General features: G+C 35.6%; 1 protein-coding gene across 4 annotated transcripts in view; it reads left to right on the top strand.

Annotated features, from left to right (window-relative positions):
• Window positions 1-24,618, top strand: part of ZFPM2 (zinc finger protein, FOG family member 2) — a 428,417-nt gene that overhangs the window by 187,573 nt on the left and 216,226 nt on the right. The window lies entirely within an intron of this gene.

Below are 24,618 nucleotides of genomic sequence, written 5' to 3'. Positions count from 1 at the left end.
TACAACACAGCAGCACGCTGACCACCCAGTGTCTCATTTCTATCTGTCACCATACAACTGACCCCTTTTACCCATTTAACCCTCTTCCCGCCACCCCCCTTCCCTTCTGGTAACCACCGTTCTATTCTAGGTATATGCTTATTTTTGTTTTGACTTGTTTGTTCATTTATTTTGTTTATTTTATATTCCACATATGAGTGAAATCATATGATGTTTGTTCATATCCACCTGACTTATTTCACTTAGCATAATGCCCTCGAGGTCCATCCCCATTGTTGAAAATGGCACGAATTCATTTTTAATGACCAAGTAGTATTCCACTGTGTGTGTGTGTGTGTGTGTGTGTGTGTGTGTGTGTGTGTGTACACACCACACCTTTAATCCATTCACTTGTTGATGGGCACTTAGGGTTTTTTTTCCAAATTGTAAATAATATTGCAATGAACATAGAGGTGTATATATCTGTTTGAATTCATGGTTTTGTGTTTTTCAGATAAATACCCAGAAGTGGCCTAGCTGGATCATATGGTAGTTCTGTTCTTAATTTCTTGTGGAATCTCTGTATTGTTTTCCGTATGGAAATTCCCAACAACAGTGTACAAGGGATCCCTTTCTTTCACATTTTTCAAACACTTATTTCCTGTCTTTTTGACAAAGATATTTTATTGTAGTCTTGATTTGCATTTCCTTAATAATTAGTGATGTTGAACATCTTTTCATGTGCCTGTTGGCCACCTGTAAGTCTTCTCTGGAAGAATGTCCATTCATATCCTCTGCCCATTTGTTAGTCGGGTTGTTGCTTTTTTTGTTGTTGAGTTGATGAGTTCTTTATTTTGGATATTCATCTCTTATTGGTTATATGATTTGCATATATCTCCTCTTGTTTGCTGGGTTGTCTTTTTGTTTTGTTGATGGTTTCCATTGCTGTGCAGAAGCTTTTTAGTTTAGTGTGATCCCATTTGTTTATTTTTGCTTTTGTTTCCCTTGTAAGGAGACAGATCCAAAAAGCTGCTAAGGCACTGCTAAGATCAGTGTCAAAGAGCTTACTGCCTATGTTTTCCTCTAGGAGTTTTATGGTTTCAGGACTACATATGATTCTTAATTCTTCTAAAGGAAATTACTGTTTATATGCTTTAAAAAGCTAATGGAATTATTAACATTTTTCTTTCAATGTGGTAAGATTTTTCCCTGATCTTATTGCAAAGAACACTTACTTGCATACATAATTCTTTTGCTCAGCTTTCTTGTGGAATAAAAGGATACAGTAACACTAACAAATTCACGTTAACTTAACTGTAGTGATTGTGCATTTTCCATTTCTGTTATGTAATTGTGCTCATTGAGTGACGTAATTGGGGGCATGCATTACTTACTGTGTTGGGCATAACTTATTATGGCAGGTTTATGGGAGCTGTGGAAGAAACTAGAAAACAAGACCACCAGTGGCATTAAGTAGTTGTGACAGAGGCATAAGATGTAGCTAAAAGCCCAGTTTGGGAAGATTGCTTTGTGCATTGGGAGGGGAGGGATGTCTGTAATACAGCATCAGTATTCAGAACCATAACTTTTTTATCATAAATTCTTACGTCTCCATAAAATTGAAAAATGTGTAAAATTAACAAATTTGATTCATGTATAGGAGGAATAGATGAGCTTTGAATGTATTTCTCAACATTTCTATGACACAAACAAAAACCATGTTAAAAAAAAGAAACAACCTCATATGAAATACAGGTAACGTGAAACTACTTTCCTTAAGTACCACGGGAGTAAAGAGGGCCATAAGCATAGTGTTTGTCTTGCCTGTTTTATAACGCTCATAACCACACTTTAATCCATCTGGCCAAAAATGGACAATTTTAAAAGAGAACATGTTTATACGTTGGTGAAAGCTGTGACAATGTAGACAGGAGTCCCTCCAGGTGGTCACAATGTACTTCAGAGTTCGTAAGGGGTAACCAAAGAGATAAACTACCGACTTTCTTTCCCAATTGGTGATTGATAAGAAATGTGATTTGTTAGGCAATCTTCAGAAAAAAAAAATTTAAAGACTTCTTATGTATTTGGAGGAAATGTATATAAAAACATATCCCTAGAGAATTTGGAAACTGTTTTATACCAGTTGATGTCATAATTTGTCATAAGATCAGCAGAACAGAGAAACTAACACATTAACCTTGTAGACAGCTACCAAGTATTGCTCCCTAAACTCCCCAAGCACTTACTTGTTTCCTCTCTTCCTTCCTCCCTCCTTTGACTCTCTCTTTTCCATCTTTCCTCCCTCCTTCCTTCCCTCTCTTTCTTTCCTTCTTTCCTTCTTCCTTGCTTGCCTTCCTAACTAGAAGGCAGGCACTATAAGAGGAGGAAAGGTTTCTCTAAGGGAATGGCTTGAGGATGAATAGGAGTTAACTGGTCAATGAGAGAGAGAGAAGAATGTTCAGGAGGAAATGACAGCCTGTGCATTGTTTCTGGCCAGTGTGAGAGACTCAGTGTAATTAAGTGTGGCTGAAACACAGAGAACAAGAGAACAGAGGAGTGGCCAGACCATTTAGGAGATGTGAAAGCTTTTGCCTTTGTCTGAAGAGCAATGGGAAGACATTAATTTTTTTGAGCAAGAGGTGCTGGAGGAAATGATAATAGTTACAACTGAAAGTGATGGCTTTGGCCACAGTATGGGGCACAGAGGAAAGGGGTCAGAGTATGCCTTCTTCCAGATGACCAAAGGAAGATGTGTCTATAGTAACAGCAAGTTTTCAGAGATTAGTCACATTGAGATCATAAGATGGCATTCTCCTAATACATGCGTATTTCCAAAGACACAGCATTTGGCGCTTCCAGTTTTCCCCACAATGTTCAAATAAGGTCTCGAATGACACGTATGAAGGCATACCATTGGGAATAAATAGACTGGAAATTCCAAGTGGCTTTGCCATTGGCCTCCTTCCCATTAAATGAATAACTGCTTTACATTATGATCCAGATTTCCATAGAAGTGTCATAATTCATAAAGTAAAGACAGTCTGTTTCCCAAGTAACCTTTGTGTTTCCCTGTAGAAACCACAGTTGTGTTTTTTTTTTTTAATTAATGTGTGTTACTTGAGGGAGTCCTATTAGATGCACATCTTTTACAAGCCAACAATTCAAAAATGATTCCTAATCCTGAATGAATAGGGTGACAACCATGATTAAATCCAGAGATGACTGGCAGTCAGCAGAGAAGACTGTTGAGGAAATGTTTGAAAAACTTACTCCCATGTTGCATGTAATAAACAGGATTTCAACATGTACTCCATCACACAAGTGGAGTATGTTGTTTGCTTTGGAAACAAACTGACCTTTGTGTTACAGTCTACAGTTTGGATTCTCTGGAAAGTAATCCTTTGCTTTGATTTTTCTGGGCTGCTTTTCAGCATTTCAAAGAAATTGTAAAGTCAGTCTCAGGCCTAGAAGGACTGTGAGGTTTTCTGCAAATTATAGTGTCTATATTCACCTGATTATTTTAGCCTCTCAGCTCACTTCAGACATTCAGCCCCGGAGGAAGAGTTTAGCTCTGTCTGCTTTCTGACTAGAGTCATTTATAAGGATGTTACATGGGAACCTGAAGGTTTATGTTCACGGACTTCAGGTTTCACAGATGACCATGCTGTGACATTATTTTTAACCCTTTCTGATTGTTTGTTTTCAAAGTTAGGAATTTGGTGTTACTTTTCACCTATTCATTATTTCTGTACAATGTAGCTATGCACAGTTTTATGTAAATTTTAATTAGAGATGAAACTTGTTCATATCCACCTGACTTATTTCACTTAGCATAATGCCCTCAAGGTCCATCCCCATTGCAGTAGGCCTTGACAGAGACCTCTGAATTCTAGAGAGATGTCGAATATTTCAAAGTTTTAATGAGCTGTAGATTTGGCTGGAACAAAGATGCAGTTTGAAATCACATGGTAGTTTAAACAAAAATTCTACATTGTAATAGACCTTGAATAAATGATGTATTAATTAGCCCCGAGTTCTTAAAGAGTGAAATGTAACTCGACTTCCAAAGATACCAGGTCATATTGGGAATATTGCCATTTTAATTTTACTATTTAATAATAAATGTGGTCTGTTTTAATATTTATGTTAACTTTCTCCATACCATCAACTTCTTTAGTCTCAAGGTATTATTATTGGTTGTCTATTTCTGATTATCTTAAAAAGGAAAAAAAGAGTTAGGTCTGGATGTGCTTTGCCAAGTTTCTTTTCCCCCTCTTGTCTCCGTTCTATTTTTCATGGTTTACTGTGGACTCTTATCTTTTTTTTTTTTCTTTTAATGCTGTACTCCTCAAGTTGAAGGTCAGGGGGCCTTTCATAATGTTCAGTAAAGGAAACAGATTTCTGTTAAGAACTACTTTTATTTGCACCATGATAATGGGGGCTCTGTCCGTGTTACAAACAATAAAAATTCCTTGGGATGGTTCGAAAGACATATTTATGAACATAAGACACGTTGTTGGCTTCAAGTGCTGTTTTCAGTTGTGAACGCTGAATGAGATGGAGATATCTGGTGGCTCATGTGCCTTTAGCATGATCAGTGCTGGGAAGATGCATGTCAAAACATGGGGGCCGTCAGGGAAGAAGGGGTGTCAGGAAAGAAGAAGGATAGGACCAAGGCTCCCTTGTGGAGCTGGGGGAGAGCTTTGGAATGCATCCAATAAAATGGGCATTTCAAAGCGGTCAAATCAAAAGTCTGCTCCAGTTAAAGCATCTTCCCTGAGCTATAATGTATCACTTGTGGATATCCCTCTTGCTAGCTTGTGATTATTGTATTTCATAGACTCAAATAGTGGGTTACTGCCATATACTCTTAAAATCATAGGGAGAGTAGTGATTTTTAGATTTCCTTTAGTTGCTAGTCCTTTCACTAAATTGGACCCTCATAATCATGGCCCAATTGTTGTTCTGTTATAATCATTAAAAAAATCATTTAAGTTTAAAATTTACCACAATCTCATTTCTTAAGATGATAAAATACTAAAGTTAAAGTCTTATTATGGTAGGTCCAATGATGCCAGAGGTAATTCAGGGATTTTTTTTCACTCCTCTCAAGGTACCTGTTACCAATTCTTCCTTTTCTTAGGTGTAGACAACTAAACCAAACTACTGAGGTATGTAATTTTTGTCAGTAACTTCAACTCACAAGTGAGGAATGAGTTGTTCATCTCTCTGGTAGAAAATGAAAGTCAAGACAGCTTCATTGAAATCTTATGTCTTATATAGGCTCTATGTTAAAAGCAAATCTTTGCAAAAGTACATCCCATCCCTTGCTAATTTAAAAACCAGACATAGGATATGTTCTTAAAGACTTTAAGAATAGTACTGAATACAGTCCCTCAATAAGGAAGGCTGTGGTGTGGTATAATCTGCAGGAATTGATTCGAAGTCCCAACCATACCCAGGACAAGTTCTCTTTCAGTCTTTGCTTCTCCATGTGTAGAATGGGGATGATGACACTCACCTTATGAGATTATTTTGAGGATGAAAGATACTGTATCCCTCAGACGCCTAAAACTCCCTTGATAAACGGTAGCCTGACTTCATCTCTTCCTGTCTCCCCGACTTCAACAGAAGGAAAAATATTCCTGTTCCAAAAGGATAGACTTCATTTACTCTGGATGTTTTGTTTGGGGCACTGTTGACCTGCTATTACCATATCTTTGGAAGAATCTCCTAGCCTGTAAGAGAGAGACCTTTTCACTTTTCAGCGGATTAATGTTATATTTCAGTTGATAAACATTGTCTGTCCTAGGGAGGCCAGGAGATGCTGGAGACAGTCGCTAACAAAAAGTTCAAAATTTCATCTATGACTTCTCATTTTTTTTTTTTACAAGCGTTTTTAGAATCCAAGGTCATTGCTCTTTTTTGATCTGTTAAAAAATACTGCTTCATTTTGAATTAAAGCAATGAGATGATTTTTATTTTTATTTTTTTACCACTTGCACCTTTTATTTGTAACTCCATTCCTGGAATATTTTCCTATCCCAGAGAGAGAGTTTGGGATGCCTGAATAGCTTAGTAATATTATGAACTCACTGTCAATATTTGTTGCTCACAAAATATTTATATTCTGTTCAATGACAGCTAAATTATATTTCATTGAGTTGTCATAAATGGTAGTACGTTATGGTCTACATACTTCAGTTGATTTTGTGAAAAGCTTTAATTTGATCCTAAAAGAGGGATGATGACATCTGAATTTGCTGAATGCAGACACGTTGGAGAGTGATCAATGACAGAGACTTGTGATTCTTCCATGTAACCACCAAGACTACCCACAGATGGAAATTCAGAGTAAACATCACAGGAGTGACTTCCTAAACTTTCTCTACTATAGGCATTTTTATACACTGCACATTTGGAGCCACAGCTTTGTCATTGCACATTGTGGAAAAGAGTAAGGCCTTGCCCGAGACGTATTTATTGTCTATGGGACAATTTTTAGTCCCGTAGTGTAGTCATGACTATGATAGATAGTAAATGAACCCGTAAACCTGACCTTCAACAATTTACATGCACCTTTGTGAGCTGGAGGAAAGAGCCTTGGATTTATTATGTACCTTTTTTATTGCAAAGTTATAATTATATTGGTGTAGAAGTGAGTCACGAGACCTTTACACAAAGTTGTCCAACATCAGCCAGGCAGACCATGGGATACTAATATCATTTTACAAATGTGAAGTCCCCTAAATGTACCTGAAAGACTGTTTCTTCAGCCTTTCTTGGTTATCCAGTTATTTATTTTATTATTCATTCACATTTTTCCTGCCCAAAGAACTTGGGCTTCATTGACCTTTAAAAAGTAGAATATTTCAGAGCTTATTGTTTTAATATTCTTCAGAAATATTATTTACTTGATGTAGCTTTCCTCACTATTTTCTTTTAAATTTCACTTGGCATTGTTATGTCCAGATTACTTGCTTCTTTTTCACTCTTGTTTTCTCCATCTCTCTCTCTCTCCAACTCTCCCTCTGTCTCTTCTCCCTCTTAGTTTCTTTCTCTCCATCTGGGTCTGTCTCCATGCTTCCCTATTTTATTTCAAGGTGAAAAGCAATTTTACAGGGTAGAATTTTTTATGTAAAAATAATTTAGAAATTGGTTTTAACCAGAGTTTTGAGGACGGCTCATACATATTCAGAGGTATCTTTGGGAGGATGTTGAACATGTGGGGTTCACATTTATGGGTACCTCAATGCAGGCCCTGCTGCTTGAGCAGAGAACATGTGAACATGGTCGAATTTCTTAATCTCACAAAGCCTCAGCCTTTGCATCGGCCAAATGGAAATTATATGCTTCATATGGATTTTGTAACAGTTGAATGAGATAATACAAGAAAGGCAAGTAGCACTTAGAGTACGTGGCACGTAGTAGGCACTACAAAGTGCTATGATATATGATGAATTCATAATGTTAATAACTTATTTGTTTTATAATCAATAGACTATATTAAAATTACTGAAAGCTAAGTAAATGAAACTTTCTCTGAATACATGTAAGTAAATGGATTTAATTCTCTCCTTAAAGTTTAGTTGGAGATCTTACTTTAAAATACTTCTGTGTACAAGAGGCTACGTAACATCCATTTTAATGTTTAAGTGAAAAAAGTGGTCCCTACATGTCAAAGAATTATTTTCAGCAGACCACATTCTTGTCTCTTGTGTAGACCTTTTTATGAAACTTCCTAATATCACAAGAAAGGAATATGAACATATGGTTGACAGTAGGAAATCAGCAACAAGGTTCCACATTCAGAAAATTGCAGCTGGAAGTTTTTTTTTTTTTTTCTCCCTCTATTTATATTTTGTCAAGATATTTAACTGAAAAAGATGTTCATGAATGAAGAATTTGTTTTTTACATTATGGATCATTTTCATCTCAGTGCCACTACATAACTTTGAAATAGTTTTCTGTGGCTGGCAGTTTTGCTAGTTTTATTATTGCATGTTGACCTGTAAGTTCAGACTTCTCCAAAGTTAAAACATGAGCCCGTGTGTCAAAAGTGGACATTTGATGCTTATTTGTAAACCAGTGAAGTGGAGGCAAACTCCTGTATTAATTCTACTCTACAGAACCTGTACAAAATTTTAATATTATTCCCAGTATAATACTCTTTTTGAAGTGCATACTTTATGTTAGGTCTTATCATCGCATGTTATACTATTTAATTATTACAAGAGTCTCGTATGATAGGTATTATTTCTCCCACTTTCATAAGTGAGGGCTCTGAGTTTCAGTTTAACTAACTATCCTATCATACAGCTGTTAAGTAGCAAAGCTGGAATTCAAACGTATGTCCATCTGACTTCAAAACGTGTTTTCTTTCAATTCCATCATGCTGTGCCTGTACTTTTAAGTGAAATATCATGAATATCCTGGATTAAAGAAGAATCTTTATATTGCAAGAAACACTTGACTTATTGAACAGAGTTTCAGATGAACATACCCATTTAAATGCATTTACATCTTGCTTAAAGGCAGTACTTTCCAAGGAAACTGAAAATAAGCAATTAGATTTAATTCATTTGTAGGTGTACACCTAAGGCCATACCTACACCAGCCAAATAAATGGAGATTTTAGTATCTTTCACCAGGGAGCAGTAATATCTGTGTTGCCATTTTAAGAAGTGTATAATCTTACAATATATTTCCATTTAAAACAGAGTAGCAGATTAAATCCATGTTGGCAGTGTATGTCTCATATTTCACCATTTTATTGCGGTATTGTAATGACTTTATCTGCCTCAGTATAGCATCTGAACCTTGCAAAAAAGGAACAGTTGAGAAAATGGACACCAAATGCCATTTAAACTCCCTGCATTTTGAAGAACTTACTAATGTTTTATAAATGTGGAAAATTATTTTTCCAAAAACAAACTGATATTTGAAGATTAATAATGAGTATTATTGATAAGCCTTTCTGTATATTAGGAAATTAATAATTAATATTTCAAAGTTGCTATGTTGAAAAAAATCAAAAATTAATTTTTTTAGACTGAGCAGGAATAAAACCAGATTCCAAGAAAGGAATACTTTGTTACTTATGCAATAAACAATTCTTATACAGCAAATAATCATTTTCTGACAGCTGTTGTAATCAATTTTGATATAAGGAGTTAAAATATTATAATTGAAGTTCTACAAATAAGCAATAAACATTGAAAAGAGAAATGTCATGTTGTTCATTTTCAGTTCTTCAATTATCAATTAAATATGTGATTATTCAGATAATTTCTCTCCTCACATTTTAATAAAACTTAAGCAGATAGATTTTATATTTGCTTCAGTTGCTGATTATTCTTTCTGTAGTGGGATGGGTTAAATCCATTTGGTTGATTTTGGTTTTGATAATTATAAATTAGTAGTTTAAGAGCTCTCAAGGTTATACATCTGTATTTTAGTTGAAATTTTTATTGAGATAATTACAGATTCATATGCAGTTTTAAGAAATGATTCAGAGAGATCTCTTGTACACTTTTCCCCGTCTTCCCCAATGGTAACAGTTGTACAACTTTCGTATCATATCACAACCAGGATATGGACACTGATACACCCCACCTGTCTTACTCTGATTTCTCCAGTTTCACTTGCACTAGGTCTGTGAGGATGTGTGTGTTGAATATCTATCTATCTATCTATCTATCTATCTATCTATCTATCTATCTATCTATCATTTTAGAGTTAGAAGTGTTTTTAGGAAGTCAGATAGTTCTTTAGGCTATTTCTACTGTCCAAAAAGATGTTTACTACCTAGTAATCTATTGAAATGCATAATTAAAGCCAGTAAAAGATCTTTGTGATATTAGTAGACTGATTAGTTTGATTTGCATTTCCATGATTAGAAGTTAAGTAAGAACCTCCTGGATTAAAATCCTCTGAAGAATTTATCTCCATTTACTTTCAAAAGAGGGGAAACACAGTTCCCCCAACCTGCGTCCCCCATGAATTAAAGGAGTGGAGTGCATTGTTACACAGGATGGTGTCATAAATTCAGCAGCCAACGGGAATTTTATAGTATGACTTTCTCTGACTCAATTCAGACTGTATAAAATCATCATCTCTCATCTCTCTCTTTATTTAAATCACTTTGGATTATATAATTAAAAGAAATTAAATCTACTAACAGAATAAACAAGAATTAATCTTTGTTTTCTAACTTTTAAGTGATTCATCATTTCCTTCATTTATTGCTTCCATGTTCATCTTGTCTTATCTAACTGAAGTCACTCTATATACTTTTGCAAACAGTATCTTCACACACTCTTCCATCCCTCCCTGCCTTCCCGTCTTCCTTCCTTCCTCCTTCTGTGTATCCAGATGACGTTTATGAAATTCTCACATCCTGACATTAGTCAGACATATGCACATACTTGCTACACTATGATAGATACCCTGCTGCACATTGATGCAAAGGAAGAAAGGAGAGTGTGAATAATTCTAACTGGGAATGGCTGGTTATCAAAAGGGCATTCTGGAGGACTTCCTCTTCATGTCTGTTTTGGTACTCTACACAAAATATCCATGAGTTACAATCCAGGGCCCTTTAGGGTTGTCAGATAGTAAAATTCTGGAACAAAATAACATGTTCCAAAATACATTTCTTAATTACAGAAGTAGGGAAACCTCAGTAGTCTGTGAACTCTTAAGGGGATATTCAGTCCTAACATGCATATTAGAATATTTATAAAAGAAATGAAGTTCTGTCATTTTCATTTCATACATAGAATGTATTTGTGGGTCCCACTATTCTAAGTGAGGTCAAGCGGGGACCACCAAGATTTGTAATTGGAGTCTTCTTTCACCCTGTCCTAATGATACTGGCCTCTCCTTTTCTATTAATTGCATTGTGTGTATGTAAATTAATTTATCTTAAGCGCTTTAGAATTTATTCTATTAAGCAGTCTCATTTCAAACCTTGTTTATATTATTCTCTTGCTTCTAGCTCCCGTTTCAAATTTTAGCTCTGGCCCTGCCAGCTTGATTATAATTCCATATAATGAAGCTGAAACTAAAAACGTTTTACTGTGATTTCACATTCTGGAGAAAAGGAGATGTAATGACTCATATGGTCGTGATTAAATATAAAGGTGAAAGGGTTTGCTTTGTTGTAGACACAAGTAGGGTTTGAAGCACTGATTCAACGATCTTCAGTTGAGCAAAAGTACTTAAGGAAAGTGATCCCCAAAATGCATGATGATTATAGGGCCATACACAAAAAGATACTTGTTGCATGTTGGTTCAGCAAATGAATGAAAAACTGAATTGGTTAGGATTAAACACTTCATGCTTGTCCCACAGCTTGCTTATGGAACCAAAATCTTCCCTGACCTACCTGGGTTAGTACTAAGTAATAATAAATATAGTCATTGTGTAGTGACCTTGATTTTTTTCATATTTCATTGGCTTGAAAATTCAAAAGAATAAATTAATATTTCAAAATACTGTTTTTTTTCCTGAATATATGCTTTATTTAGGTTTATTATCCTTGGTTTAGAAGCTCAAATTGTTGGTCAGAATGGCCAAAAACAATGATGATGGTAATAATGATAATAAATCTGCATTTTCACAGGATTCTGGCTAAGGAATAACTTTTGACTTTGATAAAGAGAAATGTGTAAATGTGAGGGATTATAGTAAGTAATATTTTTGAAGGAATATTAGGGGGAGTATCTGTTTATATTTGGAATACTGCGAGTTTTCCCATCAAGAAATTAGGATTCTCCTGACTTTAATATGATTGTCCATTATACATTTAATCATTGTGATTTGGTATAACGGTGTTTGTTCAGGACTTCTTTTTCTTCTCAGTAGCCATCTCTCACTTAGTGGAAGATTGGAGCTGTTCCTTCATCTTGATCAACTCCTTTCTCCTACCTTTTGTGACATTTAATTGCAACAATTTAAATAGAGGTGTTCCACTGAGTTCAAGAGAAAAAGGAGGTAATATGTATATTTACAGTAAATAATTAGAAAAAATGAAGACTGATACTCTCAAAAAGTACAAAAAGATAATGATTAATAAAAATACTTTTGCTTTCATTTGAATGATTTACCCTGGGCATCAGATTACTTCCCCATTGCTCCTCTGAAGTTTGTTATGAAAGTGAGACCATTAGATGAAGGACTCAGCATAATGTCTGGCATAAAATAAGCACTAAATAAATATTACAGACTTTATCCTGGTAAGTTTATAATTGGGAATATTTAAGGAAGGAAATGAAAAAAATCTAATGATGGACAGTAAGATAGGATAAATATTTTCCTTTGTTTTAAATATGGTTGTTCAAGGTTGTTTGTTTTTTTTTTTTCCATGAATGTATAAGGATATTCCTTATTTTCTCTTACCTGGAATTCTATAATGTCAGGATAATGTCAGTGGAGCAGTTAATCCTGGTTACCTAGAAATCAAACTCAGCTTTGATGTTAACCTTCACAGCTACATACCTTAGTCTGGCTTAGCCATGAAGTCAAAAAGAAACACCAGTGTGGAGTTACCATGGGTTGAAGCTCTCCACTACTGCTAAGAGCTGCTCTGTCACCTTTTGGATTCAGGACGGTCTTTCATGCTTCCCATTTTTCTTCATCTGGAATGAAAATGGTTCTGGGTGGAAGCTAGTTTAAGTAATTATGATTATCAAGCAAGTCTATGACCCATTTTCCTTGTCAACTATAAAATACTAAGATAAAATTTATAACATTTATTGAACACTGTGAGCCAGACATTGTGTTAAGTCCTTCCAACTTTTTATTCTCTTGTTCACAACAAAGTTAGGAGGAACAATTAGGAAATTAAATTGGTGCCCATGGGAAGTAGCAGCAAGTCAGTGGGTACACCAAGAATACAAGCTGATGCTCAAGGTAGTCAGTAAACTTGTTTCTCATATGATCTGAATTATTGAATCCCAAGAGTGTATATAATCCCCATTCTTAACGATTTATGAAATTGTTGTAAGAGACCGTCAAATCTAATTTAGTAATGTCCCATTGGTCATCTCCTTATTGTCTATATATGCAGCTATTTCCCAATATTCTTGTAAAAATTATAAAAGTTATCTTGGTTTCTTTTTTTTTTAAGTCAGATTCATCATATTAGAAAATTCAGAATTGTGGAACACTCATGCATTTGGTGGGGGAGAAAATATTATAGATTATTATTACAGATTGAAAGTCAAGTGCTTAAGCCTATATGCTTAGCAATGGAAAATAATTATTTTAACTCAGGTTAACACTTGTGCATAATTATTTCTGTAGTTCAGTATCATATTTTAACTCTATTCCAGATAACTAATATTTAAGATGAACAATATAAAGAAACCAGAATGGATCTACAGAATACCATTTGTTATTTATGGTTTTAATTAAGTTAGTGAAGTTAGAGAGAAAATCAGACATAACTTACGCATTTGATAGCTTAGTGTGAGTTACATTTACATTTATATCTATGTTTTAAAGAAAGCCTTTTTGAAGATGTTTATATGGACATGTTTATACACATTTGAGAGATATACATTATTCCAAACATACTTTCTAGTATCTAATATTTATTTACAAGAGCTCTTAGTATTTGTAGGCAACATCTATTCATTTATGTGGTAGAGTTTTACAAATATCCTTTAAATTTAATACCTTTTTGACTATGTGAGTATTCTGATATATATAGTCATCAAATAATAATAGATATTAAAAATCTAAAATTTTTTAAATAAAAAGAAGAGCAGTTGACTTCTTGCATCAAATGTGTAGTTTAGATAATTGTGGTCACTTCTGGGTGCCTGATTCTCGTATCAGGAATCACACTGTTAGCTCTGAATGTGCTCATCTGTTAGAGAATACAGATCTTCCTTGACTTATGATGGGGTTACATCCCTATAAACCCATCGAAAGTTGAAAATACAGTAAGTCAACGTAAAAGTGCACTTAAAACCCAGTGTTACAGCTTAGCCACTCCTACCTTAAGCATGCTCAGAACACTTACATTAGCCCACAGTTGGACGAAATCATCTAACTCCAAAACTACTGTATAAAGAAGTGTTGAATGTCTCATGAACTTTATTGAATATGATCCTGAAAGTAAACCGGTTGTATGAGTACAGAATGGTTGTCAGTGTATTGGTTGTTCACCTTTGTGATTTCCTTGCTGACTGGGAACTGAGGCTCCCTGCTCCTGCCCAGCACCACAGAGTGTCGCACCATACACCACTAGCCTGGGAAAAGTTCGAAATTCAAAATTTAAAGTGTGATTTCTACTGAATGTGTTTTGCTTTTGCATCATCTTAAAGTGAAAAATCATAAATCGATCCATTGTAAGTTGGTTACCATCTGTAAATTACTTCACCTAGTCTGTCACAGGAGCAAGTGATGAAAAGGGTCCCTTCTCTTTGTAGATGCGGTAAACTGAGATAGATACGTACATTTATGGAGGAGACACCCTTAGAGATGAGCTCACCTCTCTGAGTTTTAGTGCTTGAGGAGATAGCTTCTGGTATTGTTATTTCCTTTTCAGGAGTTTACGTGAAATTATTAAAAATGAGTTCAGTAAAATTTTCTAGAATTGAAAAGATTTTATAGGAAAAAGCTAGCACTATTTAGGATGAAGTCACTTCACAAGATCTTTTCCAACAATTTTTAGAAATAACATTTTGTCTAAAATGAACATATTTGCAATATTGAGCAACAGAAAAAATTTACCTTCAGTTATGATGTCTATAGTCTGAAAACTATTCTTCACAACAAGTTCCAGTCATTTATTTCTTCCAGTTTGGCAGGAATTTTAACTCAAGGCAATGTTCCCTAGTTCACTGAGCCTCTGCCTTGCTAAGAGTTTTATTTGTAACATAATGAGTGTGTTTCAATGCTCATGTTGTTGTTATATTGTATTCACTTCTGATCTATTCAAGAAGGAAAAAGATCGCTTATACTGTCCTTTGACAGCTTTCTCTCCTCTGATATGCCATCCCTGATCTCTCAGTTGTCCTAGGAGACTTTTCTTCCTTCTGGTTAAATTTTATATCCTTCCTTTACCCAAAACTTCGTACGCTGGGTGATAATTACCTCACTACCCTCAGAATAAGTCACGTAAGGAAAAGATCCATGAAAGATTCATGTTTATGTCTCCAAGATCCAGCATCATGCCTGAAATGTGTTCAACAAATAATTTTGAATAGGTCGATACTTCTTTAAATAAAGTTCAGCTAAGTGTGGTTTTATGACTGAAAATAGTCCTGGGGATAATTCTGCCTGTAGAAGTTTAATACCTGGTGAGCTGTCATAGGTCTGTTGGGCCATGCTCCAAAGGTGCATACGTAAAACTTCCTATTAGAGGTCATGCCACAGAAATGGTGTTTTCAGAGGCAGTTGCTTCTATGTGCAGGAAAGGATCAAACCTTAGTTCTGACTTTATGGAATCCCTGAGTTTATGGAAACTACACTCGTAAATCATCGTATCAGCCAGCCTGCCTGCCTGCCTTCTTTCCTCCTTCCCTCCCTTCCTTTCCTTTTTCCTTCTTTAAGAGCTGGCATTTCTGTATCCCATATTCATTTTGGAAAGGGAAAAAGTCCAAGGGAAAAGGAGAGAGGGATTGAAGAGAAGAATAACATCTAGAAAGAGTATACATATTATATATATAACATAGACCTACTTAACCCACTGAGTTTGTTAAATGTGTGATACAGAAATATTTTACAAGTTGGAGACTGCGAAGGCGCCAGATTTTCTAGTTTGCAGTCACTACGTACAATTTCACATCAGAAAGTTTTCTTCAGAGAAAATGCTATCAACCAGATGAAAAGATAGGAAGTTCTTCTGGAAAGTTTGAAATGCCTTTTACACTTTATATTCTTAGGAAGAAAAGCTTATGTTACTTCTTACACTGCTAATGACATGATATATTTCATCAGGCTTTCAATTTTTAATTTTAGTTTATTTAATAACTAAATATCTGCTCTGAAGAATGATCATCAAGGGTGATTGTGAGGGGATGGGGGGCACATCACTGTTTTAAAACCATGTATCTTTTCCATTATTTTTTTAAATTATTAAAGTATAGTCAGTTATAGTGTGTCAATTTCTGGTGTACAGCACAATGTCCCAGTCATACATACACATACATATATTCTTTTTCATATTCTTTTTCATTAAAGGTTACTACCAGATACTGAATATAGTTCCCTGTGATATACAGAAGAAATTTATTTTTTATCTCTTTATATGTATATTATATGTATATATATATTTGCAAATCTCGAACTCCCAATTTACCCCTTCCCACCTCCTTTCCCCCCAATAACCATAAAGATTGTTTACTATGTCTGTGAGTCTGTTTCTGTAAAACCGTGTATCTTTGATTTCTTCTCTCTGAAATTTTTGGGACAGAAATGTAGAAGTTTATTGTGAACTCTGATAATCAAACAGTAATTTTACCACTCTTTCCCCCTGTAATGCTTTCCCAGTGTTTTGTTTGTTTAATCTTTTCCACCGCCTTGCCTCCATCAGAACTCGCGCTGTGGCCTGGTCCTCCAGGCACTCACATTCTGCTTTCCGAATTGACTGGCACCTAATCTTATAAATGAATCCACTCTAATGGCTGCTGATATGATACTGGGGCTTGAGGTCAGTCCTTCCACCTAGTTAAGTTGTTAAAATTTTTTGAAAGAGGCAGTCTGATAAAGTGAAATGAACATGAGAGGGTCAGACAACTAGAGTTGGAGTCCTAGTAAATAAGTTACTTTAGCTTTGAGTTCCAGCCCAATGAATATGATGGTAAAATAGTAAAAATAAATAAATAAGAAATAATAATGCCTACTTTGTCTACTAGCTTCTTATTAAAGTGTGAGTTATAAAGTGAAAAAGTGTTAATGAATGCACAAAAAAGGAAACAATCATTTAGCCCAGAACAGTGAACACACACAAATACACACACACACGTTTATATTTTTTGCAACCCTACTGGATAAAAACATTGTGGAGTATCTAGAAAGTTCCATGTACAGAGATGATAAATATATACAAATCACTATTATAAGGAAGAAAATGATGAAAAATATTAGTGCTAAAATCAGATACTGTGGGAGTTCAAAGGGAGAGATCACCTCTGAGTTGCTGGCAAGGAGAGGCATATGAATCAGAGAAATGTTCATTAAGAGACGACAGATAGACTTCAAAAGATGGTAGGGTTTAAACTTATACTAATTATGGGTATTTCGAATAACATACCGCAGAGCTAAGGCCTTCAAAACGGAGAAAGATTGACTATCTGCTGCCCCCCAAAAAAACAGTGTCAAGGAGGCTGCTTTTGGCAAAATTACTCCTGTCAGTTATGTGTAACTTAGGAGTATGGACAACTGTAAACATTTACAGGCGTTAACAAAAGATGCCAGAACTACCAGAAAATGACTGCAGCTTGCTTGACCTTTAGGAGTTTCATTTTTGGAAGTTTTTTCTGAAACTAATAATACTTTCAACAATGAGTTCAAACTTTAGAAATATTTTAGAAATAAAATATTATAGCCTACATATTAAACCTTTCTGTAGACTAAAGGAATTTTTGAATTAAATAAATATATGCATGCATGATATTTATTGAAGAAGCCATACAGTACGATAATTAAGTGGCTGATATAGTTAATCTTTAATATTTAGTGCTGCACAAGACTTATTCTCCCCAATTTGGGGACCCACATTAGGGTTTCATAAAATACCTCAATCCTATATGTGATGTACTGGTAGTAGTATGAGGGCATGAACTAAATATCCTAGGATCTATGTTCATTGGTATCATTAAATTTTTAGTCTCTTTATGGTTCTGTTTTCCACTTACTTTGAAAAACTCTTTTAAAAAATGGCATTTGTTTGCCGGATAAAAATTACAAAATCTGTAATGAAATGTCACTTTTAGACCAGTCTTCTGCAGTCTTCTTCTGTTGTTGGCTGAGAGCACTTTACAGTGCTCTGTTCCTTCCCTGGATTAGATTAAAAGGTTTCGAACTAATGCTGTAGTTCTCCCCGGGTTATTTGTTCATCAGTCAAATCATTCTGCCATCCTTTGTTTCTCTTATACTGTGACCGAAAAAGTGAATTCTCCACTCCCAAATGGAGTTTCGTGGAGATCTTTCCTTCCAGGCAAAACTCATCCTAATCACAATAGGCGCTTAAGAATGTCGACCTGTTAAATCTTGTCTGTAGGTTTTCTTTCATCTCCATCTGTACCATCTCACAATGTTGAAAGCATGCCTATATCTGGGTTAATAGGTGTCAAACTAAAGAAATACCTTGTAAGCCGGTGGTCTTTAAAAATCAGCAGTGGCTTGTGAGAAGTTCCATTGTGTGCCAAGTATCTTCTTCTAAATTAATAAACGTAATTCGGAGAAAGCATGCAATTTTAACAGACAAAGTAAATGCTGCCTAAAATTTAGAATGTGAGAGCCCATGGATGTAAAATGTTAAGTGTTCTTTAAAAGCTATTCCTTGCTTTTTTTTTTCCATCGAACAGGATCTTAGGGTTGATTTTTACCCACAGTTTTTCCTTGAGAGTCTTTCCTCCTGGAGAACACACACCTTCTCTGACCGGTGATCTGCAGGCCCTGACCCTTCTGTGGACCTCCTGCTGACGGAGACTTTTGGCTGTTGCTCCTCCCGTGCTGTTTCCCGTGTCTGCTAGCCCAGACCTCTCACATCCATGGCTAGTCCTCCCCAACTGAACCTCCCCAAGCTCTCCCTCCCTCCATGCCTCCAGATTTAAATCAGGAAGTGGTATTGGTCAGCCTGTGACAAGAAGTGGTGTCTGGAAGGTCAGGGAGGGTTTCTGGCAGCAGAGAAGCACACTGTGCCAGGTTTCTTTAGCAAAAGACTGTCCACTGCCCCCTCCTCCTTCCAGCAGCTGAATAGCGTCCAGAAACTGCAGCTCCTCCTTCCAATGACTTTTCCAAACATTTGCAAGAGCCAGTCACACTCCACGTGAATATTTTCAGACACCTGGAATGAGCTGGGGTTTTGTTCATATAAATAGACTGTAGAACAAAGGGCAAAATATGGCAATTTCACCCTCCCAATCTTGAACATGGTCTCTGTATATAAAACTAATTTTGTGTGTGAATATGCAGGTGGAGGTTTTTTAGTTATTTCAAATCATGGTTTTGTTTTTTAAAACATCTTGAAATTTTTACTTTATTACCAACTAGAATACTGCCCAGAACCATATTTTACCTCTTTTTTTCTCTGTCTTTAAAGATGGTAAGTTGTAGGTTTCAGTGGGTCTTAGGATAGGAGAAATAATCAGACATGTAATAGCCTCAGAATTAATCCTTGAGGCCAGCCAGTTTAATAAATAAAAGTTTCCTGAGTTTGTAATACTTGCCAGTATTTGGTAGCATATGCATGTAAATTTGCTTCTTAATGCTGTACATGTTGATTTCAGTGACTTTTTAGAAACTATAGCCGGTCTATTTTGTATTCTTGAGAAATGCAGTGAATTAACGTGCTCTAGGTTTTAGACAATTCCAGTGTCTTGTTTTAGAGTTTTTAGGTACTGAATGCATCACATGAAAAGGGAATGTTTCTATTTTGCCACCACCATTATGTTATCTTTTCCAGTGCAATTACAAGCTAATTCAGGGCTCTTTGTGTTAGACTAATAGCTTCTGATTCGCTGCTGTCACCCAGTACCTCTTCACGCACTTTTAATACCATCTGCAGTGCCCCCAGCCGTTACCTCGGGCGAGCCTTTTTCTCTAAGTAGAGACTCATCTTCGGCAAATCATTAATGGAACATCAAAAAGATCCCATCTGTTAGAGTTACATATGGCTAAGATCAGAATTATCAAATATCTCATTTTTTTCTTTATTCTTTCTTTCTTTTTTTCCTTTCTTATCCACGCAATAAATGTAGTTGTCAGCAGGATAAGTTCATGCGTCGGATAAGGTCACAATTTCATTTAGTGACAACTTCCAACAGTAAGAACTTACAAGGTTCGATTTATTAAAGAGTCAGAAGGGATAAGATCACTGCATGGCCGGCCTGATTTATCAGGGTTTGACTGGAGTGCTTGAATAGGGAATGTCGTATTTCAAGTTTATGTTCCAAACTGTAGTTTAGTGTGTGTTATGACTGTATGACTCAAAAATTGAGAAGGGAAATTAGAAAAGGTATCCCTATATGGCGATTTGTAGCTACTAACCAAGAACTGTCATTTCCTGGGCCAAACCGTGCTTTGAGATGGATCAACATCACATAATATAAATGGCACTATTTGTCTTAAAATGCAGATGAAACATGCTGTTATTAATGCTGGAGGAAACACACAGAGTGGCAAGACTGCAGTTTGGCCGTGAAGATAATCAGCAGTAAAATGATCATCTAACCCTCTTATGCATCTGGCAGGCAGCTGTCAAATGGTTAAACCATAAAACAGCAAGAGCTCTGCCATACTTCAGCCACCTTGGCTGACTTTGAAAATGTTTTGAGATTTTTAGAATCTTTGAGCGCTTTTTGAACTCAGCATGACTTCGGGGCTGTCCATGTTTGATACCATGATGTATAATGTTTTCCAGCCATGAAGAAAATATAAATATGTGTTCTGATGCTGTAGCCTTCTGCTGTAGTAAGGCCTGATAAACATTTTGAGCTAATTCATGTGGTCTGCTTTAAAATTTGGTTATATATTTAAAACCAAGTTCAAACCAATCCAAAGTTTATTTTCAGCAAAATGAAATGTGATCTTCTGTCATCTCATTTACTTGCAACCATGTCCTCCTATGAAATTGGAGCCTGGAGTTAAGGGATGTTCTGTAAATACCATATACATTTATGCCATCAACTTAATAGTGAATTTCAGTTGAAGCATGTTTGCTGGTAATTATGCTAAAAAGCCCACGTCTCCTCTGTTCCCCTTTGGTATGTTATGATTTTCATGTACTTTGCTCTCTAAAGAGGCATCCAAAGGGCTCTATTAAAAAGAAACAAAACAATGGCTTGATGGCATCTTCAATAAAAAAGATTTGAGGGTATCTCTCTTGATTTTAAGTATTTCTTTCCACCAGTAAGTTTCTTTTATTTGGGGGAAAAAAGTGGGTTGGTATCTTAAAAGCTGCAGTGTGTTTGGTAGGAATTTCTGACTTAGGGCTTTTTTTTTTTTTTAAGTGAAGCTATCATAAGTCTTTGAGTAATCACAGACTTTTAAAAGTATGCATTATCAAGAAGATAAGAGGAACAGCCCTCAGCACTAACAATATTATCTTTTACCAAAATTGATTAGTCCATCCTATGTGTCTCAAATATTTTGTGTGAACTTACCCAGCATGTTAAAAATAAGGCTTCTTTTTGAAGAATAGCTACAAAAATATGAACTGGGCAGAGAAGAAAAAATCTTTATTTTTCATCCTGCTCCATATTTCACAGATGAGGTAATGTATGTGGATATAGTAAAATGTTGAACAAATGAAACATATGATTGTTGAAATACAAAGAGAAGACACACATTAAGACAATCTTTCTTTGTCTCTCAAAATCAATTTTGTACTACAGTGAAGTCTGTGAACTTTGACGAAAATCCTTATCCAGTCAACAATGTTCACTTTGTATCTCACAATTACCGTATGTCACAAACTATATTAATTACCATAGGATAAACAGAAATAAAAATATACCTGTAGTTCAAGATGAAAACACTTCTGTTGAGATGAAGAGTTATCAAGGGGAAACCACTAGGGAATAATTCAGTGCAAAACTGTGTGCACTGTAAATTTTATGAGAGAATTAGGGAACTCAGTTTGTTCTGGAGTCCAGAGGTGTATGATGAAAGAAAATAGCTTTGAGTTTGATCTCGCAACATTAATAGGGTTTATCAAGGCAGCCAGGAGGATGGTGTGTCTGCCAGGTAGCAGGAACAAGTCTCAGGAAGGTGTGGGAGTTAAACTGGAAATGAGGAGGAAGATGTAGTGAGGAAGAGTTTCCTGACTGGAGGGAAGAAGAATATATTCTGAAGAGCAGAACACAAAGTCAGGCAGACACTGTGGAGCAAGGCTTTGGTGGTATCAGGATTCGAGCATCGATGTTCAAGTTGGGATGGTCTAAAGGAAGCTAGTGGAGGGACTTGCACAAATGAAGGACATATTGAAAGCGGAGTTTTAATGAGTTTATCCTGGCAGGGATTTAGAGCCCAAATTTGAGCTGTAGAGTTTAGTGAGGTTGGCTGGTCTTCTACATCTGAGTTGATTTAAAAAACTGAGAAATGTTGATAAGAAAGACAGATCCAGGAGATATTTAAAGGAAAAGTCAAGGTATAGAGAGTATTTTGAATAGAGGTATTAAAGAAGGAATGTGACCACAGACACCGAATGGTTAGATGCAATGATGGAAGTAGGTGGACATGTTCTTGGATTGCTTATTTTTGGTGAAGTAGCAAATGTTTATTAGGTACTTGGCATTTATTACCTGAGTTAACCCTCACAGCAACCATGTGAAGAAGATATTGCAATTCCTATTTAGTTTGAAGAAACTGAAGTTCACAGGGTTAAGGGGCTTTTTCAGGACCACATGACTTGTTCCATTTACTCTTCTCCAGTTCGATTTTGAACTCATTTCCATCTGTTTTCTGGCTGCCCATTCTAAACACTCCTTTTTACTCCAGAAGCCCATGGTCTCCATCTCATCAAAAGGAATTTTTCCAGTCCTTTTCTCACTTTCATAAATTTCCAGGTTACTTGATTGATCCCTCCTCCTTTAAATTCCCAATCAATCTATTGGATGCTGTGGTACCAAATCCAGTTTGTTTTTTTTTTTAATTCTATTTTCTTGCACTTCTCTTGGATATTCGGTGCCTGCTCTTCCATTGCTATGCCTTTTGAAGGTCCTTAGAACTCTACTCTAGTTCTTATTTTATCATGATTTACACTGTCTCCTAGATCAACAATTTATGGCTTTTATTACCATAGGCAAACTGGTTTTAATCAGTTATTAAATGCCAAAATCTATCACTCTAGTCAAGACCTTGCTCCTAAGCCCCCAGGCTCACTTCAGATCACCTCTTGCCTTCCTTGCAAAGCCACTTTGACCTCAATACTTCCAGGCGAGAACTCCTCATCTTATCCTTAAATCTTCTTTTTTGTGTGTATCCCCTGTCTCAATAGGTACATGACCACTGGCCCATTTTGTTGGATTTTCCCTTCCCTAACTCCTAAAATCTAAATAATCACTAAGTTCTATGGCTTCCACTTCCTAAGCCTTATGCATCACCTTTCCTAAAATTTATCCATGGTCTAGGCTTGTTTTGGTTGTTACATTATACCTGGGGGTAACCCACTGTCTGGTATTTAGTAGTTACCCAATAAATATTAGTAGAATAAATGAGTGAATAAACTAATGAATGGATGCAGAAAAGAATGAGCAAACAAATCAAATGAGAATGGAGCTTTGATTTTTGATTTTGAAATCTCTGATCTTTTCAAGTCAAACATTTCTTTTATGATAAGCTGGTTCTAGGACCTGGGTCTTTCAATCCCACCTCTCAGTGTTCTTTCTACCTCTCATAATGTGTCATGTCTGGGGAAAGAAAATCATGGTATCAGGGACATCTTACCAACTAGCAAATTAGCACAGACTCCCCTTTAACAAGGACAAACTAAAGACTCAGAAAAGATACAACTTATTCCTGGCCATTCATTCAATAAAAGGGCTAAAAGTTAATCTTAATTTTAGTGCAATAATATTTCCTCTATTACATGACATTAATCTTAAAAATTTTTTTAAATATTATGCTTTTCAGCAACATATATGTTACATGAAATATATAATTTCCACTTATCTGCTCACACAATATCTTATTTTTCTTGCTATCATTAAATTTTGTAGCCTTGTACTATATAAACGCTAATAATTTGCAATGTGCTAGCAGTTTTCTATAACACTGTTGTGAATGAATGAATATTTTTATTTAACTGTTTTAGCAACAGAAAGGGTTTCCCCAAACCTCAAAATTATATCTAACATCTTGATAAGCAAGAAAGAAGACAGATTTGCCTGTTTGTCTAATAAAGTTGAAAAGATTAACTTGAGAGCTTGAGCAGTTACTGGACTTTCTGTTATGGCTGTCTGTAAAAGCTCATAAAACTATTTTTGGCCTTCTTAAAATTTTAATGCATAGTCAAAGACACCTCAAAACTTTGGAGATACTTGGGTATCACTTTATGATCTGCCCTAAGTTTGTAGTTCTTAATCCATTAAAAGTCAGACCTGCTTGTAAATCCACAGGTATAGATAAGAAGTCACTGTTTGACTGAGTCTGAACTCTTTTCAAATGAAAAATGTCAGTGGCAGAAAAGAGAGGATGAATTACTTTTTTTTTAAGGGGTTTTCAAAGATTCTCATGATTCCTCAAGTATCACTTGAAATGTAACATGACTTTTTTTTAGTGTGTAAAAACAAGCAAATTATTTGGGCATCATTTTTTATGTAGAAAAGAATATTCTTAACTAGTGTTTAGCTGAGGGATTGAAATGTATTTTATCTTTAAATGATAAATTGTAAAGAAGTTGTTTAAAATGTAAGTATGTTTGAAAAACACTAAGAACTATCAGGTAGAAATTAAACA

This window comes from Camelus dromedarius, chromosome 20 (genome assembly GCF_036321535.1).
Source record: "Camelus dromedarius isolate mCamDro1 chromosome 20, mCamDro1.pat, whole genome shotgun sequence".
In the NCBI taxonomy this organism is placed as follows: Eukaryota; Metazoa; Chordata; class Mammalia; order Artiodactyla; family Camelidae; genus Camelus; species Camelus dromedarius.
Note: the sequence above shows the minus strand (reverse complement) of the source record. Positions and strands in the feature narration are given on the sequence as shown.